Source organism: Lathamus discolor, chromosome 6 (genome assembly GCF_037157495.1).
Source record: "Lathamus discolor isolate bLatDis1 chromosome 6, bLatDis1.hap1, whole genome shotgun sequence".
In the NCBI taxonomy this organism is placed as follows: Eukaryota; Metazoa; Chordata; class Aves; order Psittaciformes; family Psittacidae; genus Lathamus; species Lathamus discolor.
Window position 1 is genome coordinate 58248152 of NC_088889.1, and position 15355 is coordinate 58263506.

The 15355-nt window shown below is 42.0% G+C and overlaps 1 protein-coding gene across 7 annotated transcripts in view; it reads right to left on the reverse strand.

The window, feature by feature from the left end:
* The window catches only part of DENND2B (DENN domain containing 2B), a 183872-nt gene that overhangs the window by 74045 nt on the left and 94472 nt on the right, over positions 1-15355 (reverse strand). Inside the window, exon 1 of one of the 7 annotated variants that reach the window (XM_065682982.1) lies at positions 12301-12405. The exons of 5 other annotated variants lie outside the window; for them this stretch is intronic. The gene's annotated coding sequence lies outside the window, so the exon portion shown is untranslated. Of the gene's footprint in view, positions 1-2163; positions 2260-12300; positions 12406-15355 lie in introns of those variants that run through there. One more of the 7 variants, XM_065682983.1, reaches the window with a different exon arrangement.

A 15355-nucleotide genomic window follows, 5' to 3' on the forward strand; every position in this document is an offset into this window, starting at 1 on the left:
GTCCTTTTCTGAAAAACCTGCTTCCATTGAAGAATATTCTCTCGAAGGCACAATAGTTCCACAGACTTTAAAACTAGTATTACTGGACAGAGACAAATAATTAAATAACTTGCAATCTTCTACGTAGACTGTAAACCCAAATGTTTTACATGTTTTTATTGAGGTTTTCTATATACACAGTGATACATGCAGCACCTTACAAAGCAGATCATTACATACACTTTCAAAATATTATGTATAAACAGCATAAATAAAGATTATAGAATCATGTTTGGGTTTCTTAACAAGTTCACTCAAACGGCACCTTCTTTCTGGGCAATAACATTTTGGGGAAAATACCAGCGTTTCACAAAACACATTGCAATAAGTAGCTCTGATTCCCTATCTATAAAGGGTATTCTTCCAACACGCAGCCTTAGGTGCACAGTTCTCAAACCCCTGCCAAGTCAGCAGCAAGGTGCCATCTCAAAGCCAACCACCTGCCAAGCAGCCCTCAATGTCCTCAAAATATGTCACAGACCATGAAACTACCTTCCTGGTGGGAATCATTGCTGCACAGAGCAGAGATACTCCAAGAGCTGGCCTCCAGCCCTCCGGACCATGCTTAGCTTTGATAATGTGACTTGTTCCCTGAGAAAGCAGCAGAATTACCCAAAGTAGGAGAAAACTGATAACATCAGTCATGCTCTGTAGGATTTTGAAATCTAGATACACTTGATCTTTAAATTCCAATTCAATCTCTTTACTTTCTCTTTTTCTTACCCAAACATGGAAAACTTCTAATTTATAAAAACTATAGTTCTCCAGGCCTACTCTCATTCAAATATAAATATTCAAATAAAGATATTAATTCCATGGACCAATGTATGGATTCATACTGTTTTCTCTACTAAATGCTAGTGTCAATAGGCATCTCCTGTCACCAGTTCCTATGAACACCTACGGGTAACAGTGAAGTTGAATCTCACCTGCCCCCGAGAACAGAATCTCCTGCTGAGATAATATGTACCCTACTCATCACAAAGAAAAATGAAGAAAAAAAAAAAGAAGAATTTCTGCTGTGAGGGCTCTAGCAAGGCTGACTTGTACCGAGACTCTGTGGGGATGGGCAACGGTTGGTTCTTGGTGCCATAAATGCCCAAGCCCTCACCCTGTATCTGTCTCAAAAGTTGGAAAGGCTCTGATTTTGGGCAACACACAGATCTCTGACCTACAAAATGCGGGTGCCAACACTTGGCCGTGTGTAGGAGAGGGAGAATTTAATTCCTGGAGACCACTCTGAAAGTGGGCAATACAAAATTAGTACCGAAGGCAATGAGCCTGGCCTTTTGATCCAGTTGGGCAGAGGCACAGCTCCTACCTGCTTCCATTGCCAAATATCAACTCCAGAAAGGAGGGAAAACAAGTGCAGACAGCACACACAACTCCATGAAACAGCTTTCAATGACAGGAGGCAGCAAAAATGGTGGCCAAAGAGATGGCTTTACTTGGAGTCCTGTGTACAGTTCTGGTGTCCTCAACATAAAAAGGACATGGAATTGTTGGAACAAGTCCAGAGGAGGGCCACAAGGATGATCAGGGGACTGGAGCACCTCCTGTATGAAGATAGGCTGAGAAAGTTGGGGCTGTTCATCCTGGAGAAGAGAAGGCTGCATGGAGACCTCATAGCAGCCTTCCAGTGTCTGAAGGGGGCCTATAGAGATGCTGGGGAGGGACTCTTCATTAGGGACTGTAGTGACAGGACAAGGGGTAACGGATTCAGACTTAAGCAGGGGAAGTTTAGACTGGATATAAGGAAGACATTCTTTCCTGTGAGGGTGGTGAGGCACTGGAATGGGTTGCCCAGGGAAGCTGTGAATGCTCCATCCCTGGCAGTGTTCAAGGCCAGGTTCGACAGAGCCTTAGGTGATGTGGTTTAGTGTGAGGTGTCCCTACCTATGGCAGGGGGGTTGGAACTTGATGATCTTAAGGTCCTTTCCAACCCTAACATTCTATGATTCTATGACCTGATGGAAATTAGAGTACAGTGGATGATAAAAAAGTGCATGTATAGAGGAATTTGCACCCATGATCCACACGTGTTTTATAAATACTAATAACAATATTAAACTGCATTTCAGACCAGGGATTAAAGATGAATGGAGGGTAGTTAAAGTGACTCACCTGGAAAGAGTTACAGGACTCCTAACTCGGTGCCCTGCTCTGACCTCTGAGCTAAGCAGCAGACTCCACAGCACTGCTTCAGCTCTCCTGAAGCACCAGGAGTGACTCTACAGATCACTCAGTGCTGAAAGACAAGCTGGCAGAAGCTGCTCAGCAATCTTTTGGTTTTGCAAATCCCATCTGGCCTGCTTAAACCAACACTTACAGAATAATAAAACGGCTTTTGTCCCTGTAATCCAGGGAATTTCCCATTTCAACATGCTCAAGCTCAGGAGCCCATTTACCGAAAAAAGAGCAAGAAACCTGTTGACAAAAAGCTACTGGGTCTTTCCAGACTCCTGCTGATGAGATCCTGTCATTTCACAGTAACACTGATGTTTGTTTGGTGAGCTCATGCAAAGTCACATCTCTGTATTCCTCAGGACTTTCGCTAGGAAAACATTGCTTTCTCAGTATTTTATGCAGGTTTACTGCTTATCCCATTTCTTTCTCAGGGCTTCGTGCCATTTCATCACGACAACTGGCTTGTTTCAGAGTAATGATAACAACATCAGAATCAGCTGTGACCATAAACGCATTATGTTGTGTATTGAGAAGATTTGGCCTGTCACGCAAGACTAGAGACTTCTTGTTGCTCTAGCCAGTATTTAAGGAAATCTGAAAGAAAAGCAACAGAAATTTCTCCTTGCAAGAGCAGCAAACCTCATTTCTAATATGAACACTAAAGCTGCCTTTATTTCAGGTGACTGAGGATCTAACTTCAAATCCTCCAGAAATTTGTAAGAGAGAATGCTAGGAAACTCTGAGCTGCCAACTTTCAAATTATTTCATACAACATTATAAATTAATAATATTTTATTATTAATGATGATTTTCATTTCTTCAAATAAAAATCCTATCTCAAGCAAAAGAATGCACAAAGATGATAATTTTGAAGCACTAATTCAGATATCCATAGCTAATACTCCACTGGAAAAAAGCCCACACCTTTCTGGCATCTTGTTAGTCCTTATGACTACTGAGGAAACAAAGCGAATGTGTTCAGACTTCAAGGTGAGAAACTGAAATTATAACTGAATGTTGAAAACCCCCTAAATCCCAGGGATTTTATTGTGTGCCCAGATGAGCTTATCTATGTTCACATCTTCAACCAGTATAAAGCCTCCAAATCGTTGAAAGGCAAATGAAATAAGAAACTCAGACAACAAGATATAACTTATTAGACTCTTCTGTTTTCAAAAGGGTATTTTCTCCCATGCAAGCAGGAGATTTCTCACCACATTAAAAAGCTGTACTTGCATTTTTGTGTTCAGACTAAAAATGGATTGCATTACGGGTTCAGACCTGACTTCTGTCATAATTCAGGATGCAGAAGCACAAATGAAGATGCAAATTTTTTGAACTGAGTAAGAAGCAAGATGATGCCCACCTGAAAGCAGAGCCTTGTACAGTCAGAGTGTAATTCAGTGGTTCAGCAATGCAGAAAGGTCCCATGAGTAAGGAGCAGCTCCTACTTTGTGCTAAACCACCATGAGTGCGAATACTGGAATCCATCCTTCCCAAGGCAAAGCAAAGTGAGAGGGAAGCACACCCTGCTCACCTGTCAGCTGGAACCAAGTGCACCATGCTCTTATCACTGAGAACAGTTGTGATGGCTTGCTATGGTATTAATTTCCATTGAACTTGCTCTTGATTTAACATAGTAGAGAAAACATGCAGAGACCAACAGACGCTCAAATTAGAACCAGTACTTCTGTGTCATCACCTCCGTCACTTGCACAAAACAAGCACTTTTTAAAAGGTTCAGTATTGACAGCTCCTGGTAACTAGGCCAGTTTCAAACCACCTTAAGGGCACAGGAAAACACTCTTTTATCTCTGTCAGACACACGCTTGTGAAAGCTCCTGGTACAAATCAATACTTTTGCACAAACAAAATCTGAACACACTACTGCAGTACAGCAATCTTCCAGTCATGCCTCTTTAGGTGCAGAAAAGCAGAGTAATTCGAAGAAGGACAAAAGACCCTTAATGACTTTGATCGAAGCAATGTTGAGGGACACTAGAAAAAATTACCTCTGCCTCTCTCTATACAAGAGCTAGGAATAATTTCCTCTGCATTTTACTACAAAAAGCTATGAGAAGTCCACTTTTAGCTATCAAACCCTACCTGTTAGTGATTCGGCTGCATTTTGAGGTGAGTTATGAAATAAGCCATTGGACAGAGATGCAATGATTCAGCATCATTTGTTTGTAATGCAATTTCCTTTTCTTCACCCCTAGCTACATCCTCACCACTGGGGAATGAAAGGCAGTAGCAGTCATAGCTGCGAAGCACTCTGGGAAGCATTACTGTAAAGCAAAGAAAGCTCAGGGAGCAAATGCACGTGGTCACACTGGTCTTACTGTGGTTAGCATGAAGGTCAAACATGATAAAACTATTGCCAAAATACGTGGCCTGAAATGGCTCCGTTGCTTAACTGAGATGGCCCAAGAGGATCCCTTATACTGATGATACTTTGAATTTGACATTTTCTTTACAAATATAAATGAGCATCTAGGCTTGGACAACTGCCTTGTACACAACATCAAAGAAGACTAATTGTACGAGGTGTAGAAAAGGACTTTAAAATCACTATTGTTACTTCTTGTAACTAGGAGTTATGGGAACTTCAAGACTAGGCAAAAGGGACCTCCTGCACTACTGAATTTAACTCCAATTTTGTTTGGCAGTAAACCTTTCTATTACAATATATTCTGCACTCTGGCATAGCATACAGTATTGTCATTTTCTACATTAAACAGTAAATAACTACAGATGAGATTTAATTATCTTAAATCTAAATAAGAGCTTACAGTGAGTAAAGGAAGTGAACCTTTCACACTCAAGGGCACACAGTAGTAAGGTGCTTTTTGAGCTGATTAAACCTGGTAATGAATCAAGCAGTACAACCTGTCATATCTTGCCTCTTGCTTGGAAAGGAAAGTGACGTAAGTGCAACAGAACAAACACTCTTCCGCCAGACCCTTCATGATTTTTGGGCTCTCACCAGGAATATGGCTCAAAATACCGTATAATCTGTACTCCAGATAACCACCTCCCTTTATTGTTGACTTTGGGATTGTGTCAAAAACAAGACGGAAAATACTTTCTAAACTGAAAAGCGAATTTGCATTATAAGACTGTTTGAAATAGGCTCATGGACATGTGCTAGTGATGGAAAAGCCCCAGAATTTAGAGAGAATGAGGCAATAAAACCAGTGTGGATAAATATCACAAAATATTTAAAGATAGAACAGAAATAGAAACACCAATTATTTTTCTGGTTATATTTCTGATTTTTCTTTCCACAAGGAATTTTGGTACTTTCTATTTAAATAAAAATGTATGATAGGCCACTAGGACAGTGAAACAAAGCAAAGATTAAGCTCTGTGTGCCATTTTTAAAAGCTTTGGTTTCTGTGCTCCCAAGAAGTACTGAGTTAATGATAGCAACTGTGGGATGCATTCAGAGTGCTGTGGTAAATTCCTGCATATAAACCCCTGCCAGAGCTCTGGGTCTCTGCAGTCAGTTCATGGAGAAAAGCACATAGAAACACAGCTGACTGCAGACAAACTGCGTTTTTATGGCTCAGAAGCAAAAAGTCTGATTTACACCAGTGAAATTCAGGAGTCATTCTGCCAAAGTAAATTACTTGAAGTGGCAACTATGCTCTACAACTGTACAAAAAAAGGGCAAATAAATCAAAGCTGATGCGTCAGATCCTAAATACTTGAATTAGACTGGATCTGTAAAGCAAAGACAGCAGGAAAACCTGACAATGACGAATAACTGTAAAATAAAATGTGAAAAATCAGCGTGCACTAGGTACATGCTTTTGCCAAGAAATTTCTAAGGGTGAGGAAGACAACAGGAAATTGTGAAATTATCTAGACTGAGAGGGCTAGATTCCCTGCTGCCCCAGATTTATGGCAGTCTTATGCTCTGTTACTAGGCAAGTGCGGGATGGTTTTTAAACAATGCCATGTTTAATCTTTTTCACCCCTTTTCTTCGGATAGAAATGACTACCTAAAGCACAGACCAACTATCCTGCACTGTACCTTCCATCACCGTGCTCAGAAGTTGGCTGCACATGATAAAAATATCAGAAGCAAGAACTGAAGTATCAGAGAGCGCCAATCCCTTTTTTCTGTTGAAGTACAGGCACTGGTTTCACAGGACCATCTCTCATTTTCTCCTCCAAAAATAATATGATTCAAAGTTGAAAAATGGAAGACTCCTTTGCAGTAACTCATTTCCCCAAACATGTTCTGAATAATAATTTATGCAATAGATATTTCCACTGTTATATCTCCACTGTTACTTATTTTTATTATGTTCTGGAAATGGTATAGCATGTTTCAGCCTCACCTGCTTCCTTAAGATCTCGAGAGTTTTCTTGTAGAGAGAGTGGCAGCACAACAAAAGATAGCATTTTCTTAATCAGACAGAATACACAAGCTCTTAATTGTCTATATAAGAACTGCCAGCCCTTGAAACTTGTTCTTTAGCAGCATGTGTAAACATGTTAACTTCAAAATCCCAGGACACATGGAAGCTCTCAGCTTTGTTTTTTCGAAGCACAGGGGATTTTTCAACATGCTTGTTTATCTGCCCTGGAATCTCAAAGCAATAAACTCTGTGGAACTAATTCTGTCAGAGCTTTGCAAGGTTCTACATTTACATACACAGAAAGGGTTAAAAATCATTTATTAGAAATTGTGATACTTAGTTTTTAATGCATCCAAGACCATTCTAGGTTTGGCAACCTCCAAGTTTAGAATTCCGGTTTGGAAAAGCCCTGTCTGAATGCAGCCTATCTGACCCATTCCTGTCTGGCTGCCATGCACTTGAAGGTCATGTATTGTGAAGGAAGCTCACAAGTAATAGGTACTGAGGCAGGGCAAAAGAAGGAGGAATCCTGATTGTAGACTTTGCCTAAAGAGTGCTCAGGGGGGTCTCATCTCTGACCAGCAGCTCAGTGCCATCCTTTTCTGAAGATGACTACAGCAACTTTGTTCAGCTTTCTGCAGACTCTTCTGCAAGTACAAAGGTGAACCAATGGCTTACAGTCAGCACGCACCAGGTTACATGACACTGGGAATGCTTGTTTGTCCTCTGAAGGGCACTTTTTGTACATGTTTCTATATGCACAGCTTTTTGTTTGTTACTGTTACTCATGCGATAAGATTAATGTGTACTCTTCGTTTTCAGATTCATTTTAGAAGTTCTACCCTCTCTCCTTTGTCCCTTAGAAGAGTGAATTTCCACCCGTCTAGATCTCCAAAGATCTCTGTGCCTAAAACGTGGACTATTTGTCAGACATAATAAAGGTTATCACCTTCCCAGTCACTTTGTTACACGACTGCATCCTGACAGTTGTCTCTCACCCCTGTGTTGACACTCATGACAACCTTTGAAGACAGGCGACACAATTTTCCTAACAAGTTACACCTTTTGGGGGGATTAACAAGTTCAACACTTGTAACAGACTTTGTAGGGGGGAGCGCTACTACTGTCTCTCACAGCACAGGACTTTCATGCAACAACTGCAAGGAAAATATTAGATGCAGAATGTTTGTTCAGCACCTGAAGAAGCAGAAAAGAGAAGAACCAGTCGATAAGTGAAATATGACTCATGGAGGTGCTGAAGCAAGAGAGAAGGAAGGAAACACATGGACATTCGATGCTTTCTCAAATATCAGAAATGCAGGCTCAAATTATACATGATACTTTGTATGTTCAGAAGAAACAGGTAGTACAGATTTGAAGGACAGCTTTGGTATCGGGGCAGGTTGAGGGTATAAACAGCATTTCAGAAGGTGCCACTGCCTGCCATGACTTATACTGACTGCAAGTTGTGGGCTGACATCCCTCATATAATCATATATAACCCAACCAAACCTATACAAGAGACCACAGCCGCACAGCCTGATGTTCACAGAAACACTCACAGAATCACAGAATCACAGAATCCCTCATAGAAGGCTATAAGGTTGGTCATACATGACTTCCCCCTCATAAAACCATGTTGGCTGTTCTTAATGACCCCCTCATCCTTGATATGCCTAGTGATGGAGTCAAGAATAAGTTGTTCCATCATCTTTCCAGGGATGGAGGTAAGGCTGACCGGTCTATAATTACCCGGGTCCTCCTTCTTGCCCTTCTTATAGATTGGTGTGACCTTTGCCATCCGCCAATCCTCAGGCACCTCGCCCATTTCCCACGACTTACCAAAGATGATGGAAAGTGGCCTAGCAATGACCTCCGCCAGCTCCCTCAGCACCCGTGGGTGCATTCCATCCGGACCATGTTTTACAGATGTTACAGTGAGAGGATCAAAGGAGAATAACTATGGGTAAAATAACATGAAATACACATTAAGAGTCTGCCCTGCACATGTTAATTTTGTATAGAACGTGTCTCATCTTCAGAGGATGCATCCGGACTCTGAAGGAGGAAAGATTTGAAGGTTTACAACCCTGGCCTCTCTTATCATCATAATTTTCTTTAGTGGCTCTGACCTTATGGAATGCAAAATAAATTCCAGCTATAACGACAGACATGACCCTTGGTACACATTACAGTGTGCATAGATGGGGTGGGTTGACCCTGCCTATACGCTGCATGCCCACCAAAGCCACTTTATCACTAACCCCTGAAGGAAATACAATGAAAGGCTCCTGGGCTGAGATAAGAACAGGGAGAGATCGCTCACCAATTATCACAGACAAAACAGGCTTCGCTTGGGGAAAAAAATTAATTTATTACCAATAAAATCAGAGCAGGATAACGAGAAGTAAAACCTTAGAAAATAAAATCTTAGAAACACCTTCCCTCAATCCCTCCCTTCCTCCTGGACTTTACTCCTGATTTTCTCTACCTCCTCCCAGCAAGCAGCACAGAGGGGAGGGAACCGGGATTGGAGTCATATCTCTGCTGCTCCTTCCTCCTCACACTCTTCCACTGCTCCAGCATAGTATCCCTCCCACAGGAGACAGTTCTCCATGAACTTCTTCAATGTGAGCCCTTCCCACAGCCTACAGTTCCTCATAAACTGCTCCAGCATGGGTCCCTGACGTGGTGTGCAGTCCTTCAGGAACAGACTGCTCCAGCATGGGTCCCTGACGTGGTGTGCAGTCCTTCAGGAACAGACTGCTCCAGCATGGGTCCCTGACGTGGTGTGCAGTCCTTCAGGAACAGACTGCTCCAGCTTGGGTCCCCCACGGGGTCACAGGTCCTACCAGCAAGCCTGCTCCAGTATAGGCTCCTCTCTCCAAAGGACTACAGGTCCTGCCAAGAGCCTGCTCCAGCCCCTGGGCTTCCCACAGGATCACAGCTTCCTTTGGGCAGCCCCCTGCTCTGGCATGGGGTTCTTCATGGGCTGCAGGTGGGTATCTGCTCCACCATGGACCTCCATGTGCTGCAGATGGATATCTGCTCCACCATGGACTTCCATGTGCTGCACATGGGTATCTGCTCCACCACGGACCTCCATGTGCCACAGGCGGGTATCTGCTGCACCATGGACCTCCACGGGCTGCAGGACACAGTCTGCCTCACCATGGGCTGCACCATGGGCTGCAGGAGATTCTCTGCTCCAGCACCTGGAGCACCTCCTCCCCTCCTTCTGCTCTGACCTTGGTGCCTGCAGGGCTGTTGCTCTCACACATTCTCACTCCTCTCTCCAGCTGCAATTGCTCCTGTGCAGCCACCTTTCCCTCTTTTGAACTACATTATCCCAGAGGTGCTACCACTGTTGCTGATGGGGTCAGCCTTGGCCTGCAGTGGGTCCATCTTGGAGCTGGCTGGCATTAACTTTATCAGACATAGGGGAAACTTTAAACAGCTTCTCACAAAAGCTACCCCCACGGCCCCCCACTACCAAAACCTTGGCATGTAAACCTAATATAATGGGTTTGTACAGATTAAGAATAAATTGAATACTTTACTTGAATTGAAGAGGGATTTTTCTTTCAGTTTTACTGTTGGCCTTTTTTTGTTCACTTTCTTTAAATATCTATGAATTAGGATTTGATTTTCTTCTGGCTTATGTCAGCATGAATCAAGAGTTACTGAAGAGAAGTTGCTGAAGATGCAAACTGATGCAAAACTGTTGTTATAGGAAGATCTAAGGCATTGACCTGGCACAAGCGCACACTTATGAAAAGCAAAGTTTCAGCCTAATAACACTGAAAATTAAATTAGGTTACTCTGACTAGTTACTGTATGCTTCATGCTACTTTGTTTAGCTAAACAAGCCAGGAAAATAAGGAAATGTGTTGGGCATACCCACAGCTGAGTGCCGTATGAAAGCCTTTGTCATCTGAGAGTTGTTTGGGGTTTTTTAGTTGAACACAGCTTTGAAAGAATCTTTGATCTATTTATTCCCCAATCGGTTGCCAGACATACATAAACTGACAAAGTAAAAAAGGAAAAGAAAAACACTTAAAAAACACCAAGCTATGACTTGCAATGATTGCTGCTATCACACTTATCTACCTCAGAGTCCAGACAAGGCCAGATTTAACTTGACCAAATCCCTAAGTCTGCTTCACTGAATATTAACAAAAGAGCGGCAGGCCAGCGCTCGAGCACCACACACACCAACACTCAAAAACATGGTCCAAAGGAAACCTTCCAAAAGATCTACACGTTGGCTTATCTTTTTACTGACTGTAACTGTCAACAGGAGCAGAGTTAGGTCAGGGAAAGACACTCCCCATCACTTTGCTCACCGTGATCAAGGGTAGCATAAACGTGTACATTACTCACCCAGCTGAAATGAGCCTCCCAGACCACATTTCACCACCACACCTATAAAAGCTGTGGGATCTCAAGCTTAAATTTGGAACTGGGATAATATCGGGGGGGATTTATATATCCTTTATAAATATTTCATTCTCACAAGACCTTGGCTTCTCATAAACCCATGGATTTAATTTTACACTCTTCTGTTGGCCTATTAGGTTTTATAAGAAGCTGGCCAATACATTTTTACTTTTCATATTATAAGCTCATCAGCTGTGAAAATATTTGCTCTCTGAAGACTACAAAACCTAACAACAAACTCCTTGCTGTAGCTCATGGTATCTGAGCTAACGAACATTTGAAGCAACAGAAGTCCAGATTCTGACCCTAAGTTACATCCCTCGGAGCCTCACAGAGTTTGGCAACACAGATTTGTTTTTTTCTTGAAAAGCACAAACCCTTAAGACTTCTGTTATTTGTCTGACGGAAAAACAAACCTCACGCTGCCTCATACCCCAGAAATTAAGTTTCTTAGAAAACATAATACAAACAAACAACTGAAACCAGGCATAAAAACCAACACAACACACTGAAGTTATGCTGACAGCACTGTGTTTAACACTGAGTTTCTATCACAGCGGTTATCCAGCATTTAGAAAAGCACAGTCATTGTAAGTCATATTCAGCCCAGATTTAAATAAGTACAGCCTCTCTCTAATGGATTAACAGTTTCTATATAATAAAACCAAATTTAACTTGTCCAAAGTAGGCAACCCAACTATACCAGGAAAAAAAAAGTGTGTTATTCCTCATACACACTGTCATCCAGTGGGTATATTGGGGGGGAGGGAGGGGCGGAAGAAAGCAGTGACAAAATGAACAGCTATGCATACTGCAGCATAACTTAAAAATCACCTCTAAGGACTAAAGAGGAAAAAATGGAATCTCATCAGACTAGACCAGAAACATGTATTTAGCAGAGAAATTAGATTCTGTCTGAGAGCAAAACAGGTAATGGGAGGAAGGGAAAAGAGGGGCTGCAAAAATTAGTTTTAGTCCCACAAAGTCCCTTGTCCTGTAGCAGAGCTGCACACTTTGGCAATTAAAGCTACTTCTGTTGCTGTGTTTAGTAAGCTGTAGGCTGGTGTTGAGCTCCTGCTTATGAGTAGAAAGCCTATCTATTGCAAAACTGGCTTTGGGAAAGGATGCTAGAGTTCAGTGCTGTGGCACTCCATGCTCTTCACTTCTGCTTTTTTTTTTTGTTTCCTCCTCTCATTTCATTCCTGTGACAAGCTCACAACTACTCACCATTACAATCACTTCAGCCTACCAATCCCAGACTTACTCAGAAGCTCTTCCCTCCTGGAAAGATGCAGAATGGAGAAGGAGGAATTCTTCTCTCAGTCCCTCATGTCCTGCAGTAGCCACTGTGCTTCCTGAATACTGCCTGCTTCACTTGTTAGGCAGTAAATGACAGAGGGACTGAGGGCGTATGTCAAACCTCTGTCCCTTTGTATGCTTAAAGGGAGGAAACTGGTATTAATGTTTAACTAGCAAAACCCTTCTCTGCTTTCTCACTTTCACAGGTGCATGAAAAGTCTGGCAAGCCGGAAGTTTCCTCCTGGTTACCCATGGCTTAGAAAAACTCTTGTTTCATTGGGTTTTTATTTTAAAGTCACAGGGAGCAGCAGTTTACAATTCATTCCTGAACCTCTAAACCAGGGCAATCCAACTGTCTGCTCTAAAGAAATCACAGAAGCTGAATCAAGTACTCAACCACACACACACAGACACAGTGAACAAGCCCACCAGGCCCAACACGTATCTGGAAGCCCACATGGGTGACATTACCGTTTGACAGGAAAGGGAGAGGTTAAAAATCCACATTAAAATGCTTTCAGGTCCCTGCCAACAGTTTCAAATGGACACAGGCTATCTGCCATCTCCCCTGTTTGCCTCTGTTGATAGAAAGTGGTTTTCCAAATCAGCAGCAAATCAAGAGGGTAGAGGTTTCATGTGAGAGCAGTCTGATTACTGGGCATTTGTTCAAATGTTTCAACTGACAAGTCCCCTTACGGGCTCAGCTGCTTCCCTGGATAAATATCCGCTGCAAAGAAAACAAGGCACTTTGAAAAGGCCACATCTAATGCAAAAGGTAAAGATGGATGACCTGAAAATCCTATGCACAGGTACCTAAGACCTACAGGCACGCTTTCTTTGCAAGTCCTTGGCTCTGTGCTGACAAGGACACTAGAGTAATCAAGACCTGTTGCTCTCCTACAGAGGGCTCTCACTGACACATCTCTTGCTCAAAGCCTCCTAGGCACTATGGGCATTTTTGCGTGTATATAATTAAATAATATGGATGATAACTGTGTATTTCCATTAGCTCCTATTTACCTGCTTGCAAGAAAATGCTTACAGTTTCATTTGCTTTTAAAGGCCATTTGTTGTTAATGTTCCTCAAGTGCAGATACAAGGCTGATGTTCAGTATGGAGACTGAATCAAGCACTTAACTAATTCCCAGTTTCTGTGCATAATATTACCTGGTGAATTGTTATGATGTTATTTGGAGGATAAAGCCTGTGAAAAGACTGTGAGGATGCTATGACAATGGTACTTCTTGTTTGGCTTTCTGGACAAAATGGTTTTCTTCCAACCAGGAAAGAAAAGCAGGATAATTGTTTCACTTGTATTTCATTATGGCTAGATTTTCCTTTCAGTCTTTGTCCTTGGCTCAGCAATAGCAGTCATTTTTTCTCCTTAGTAGCTAGTGCAGTGCTGTGTTTTTGACTTTCAGCCTGGGAACAGCGCTGATAACACCGATGTTTTTAGTTGCTGCTCAGTAATGTTTACTCTGACCAAGGACTTTGTGAGTCTCAGGCTCTACCAGGGAGGAGGGGAAGCCGGGAGGAAGCAGAGACAGGACACCTGACCCAAACTAGCCAAAGAGGTATTCCATACCACAGCATGTCATGGCCACTATATAAACTGGGGGCAGTCACCCAGAAGGGCTGGATCACTGCTCAGTCAGGCTGGGTATCGGTCGGCAGGTGGTGAGCGGTTGTATTCTCTTCCCTTGTTATTTCCCTTATCATTATTACCATTGGTGTAGCAGCAGTGGTTTGTGTTATACCTTAGTTACTGGACTGTTCTTATCTCAACCTGTGGGAGTTACATTCTTTCGATTCTCCTCCCCATCCCTCCAGGAGCTGGGGGAAGGAAGGAGGGGAGTGAGAGAGAGACTGCGTGGCTGAGTTTAAACCATGACAGTCTTACTCTTTACAAATTCTGCTATGCATTCTTTCAATTTTCTCTTTGGTGGAAAATACCTTTTTAGGATAAGTAAACAGTGCAGGAAACTAGTAAGAGAACACAGACTCTTTCATTGCTAAGTCACTGATTCAAATCCAGACTGATTAGGGCACAGAACAGAAATTGTTCCCCCATACCGATGGCTTTTCAACAGCTGAAGTGTAAAGAGGTGAGGGTCTCACACCACCTCCTAATAGACAGATACTCACAGAACATAAAACATCGTTAGTAAAGCTTGTAACTTGTATCTTTGTTGGTATTTTCAATGAGACTGCCAGCATCTTCCTGGCCCAGATTTTCTTTCTAAGAATGACTTCCTCTAGAAAAATTGAAACATTGGCATATGGTGTAAAACTGTTTTGCACAACTACTATGCTATGTCCCCTGTGGACTTCTGTCTCACTTCGTATCAACACCCAATAAACAATTTCACATGAATCCTGCTCCAATTTTCTGATACTGCATTGATGGGGACTCTTGTGTTTTAACAAGGATCTTGCTCATTGCTTATATTCATTCCATTTTAGTGCAGTAAAAACACTGGAAAGACATCAGAAACATTTCCAAAACAATACTGTTGTAATAAATATGTGCAAAAATCTGTAATAGTTTAGTTGAGGTCTTAGTACTATTGGTTACACTACTGTAAATATAGGGATTAAACAAATGAAGATTGTGGCGTTAGTCTAAATAGTCTTTGTTCTGGAACAGTACACAGTTGCATTAAAAGTGCCACTTTTAGACTAACCTGTCAACTGCAACACTCTGCTTTTTGACAACTTACTACTTTTCACTTTCTAGTTAGTTTCTAACGATTTTAGCAAATATAAACCTCAATAAAAAATGTCATTTTAATGATGATGTATTATTTGCTGCATACAAAAGCATAGAACATTCAAAGTGCTATGTGAATTAAATTGCTATGGGAAGTAATTTGCCCGGGTACATTCCTCAAACCTCCAAATAACAATAAAGCAAACTTGATCTGAAACTGCATGAAGCAAAATGCAATGAAAAGGTTGTTGGTTTGGTTGGGGGTGTTTTTTCTTCAAAAACCTGTGCAAATGGGAGGGATATATTAACA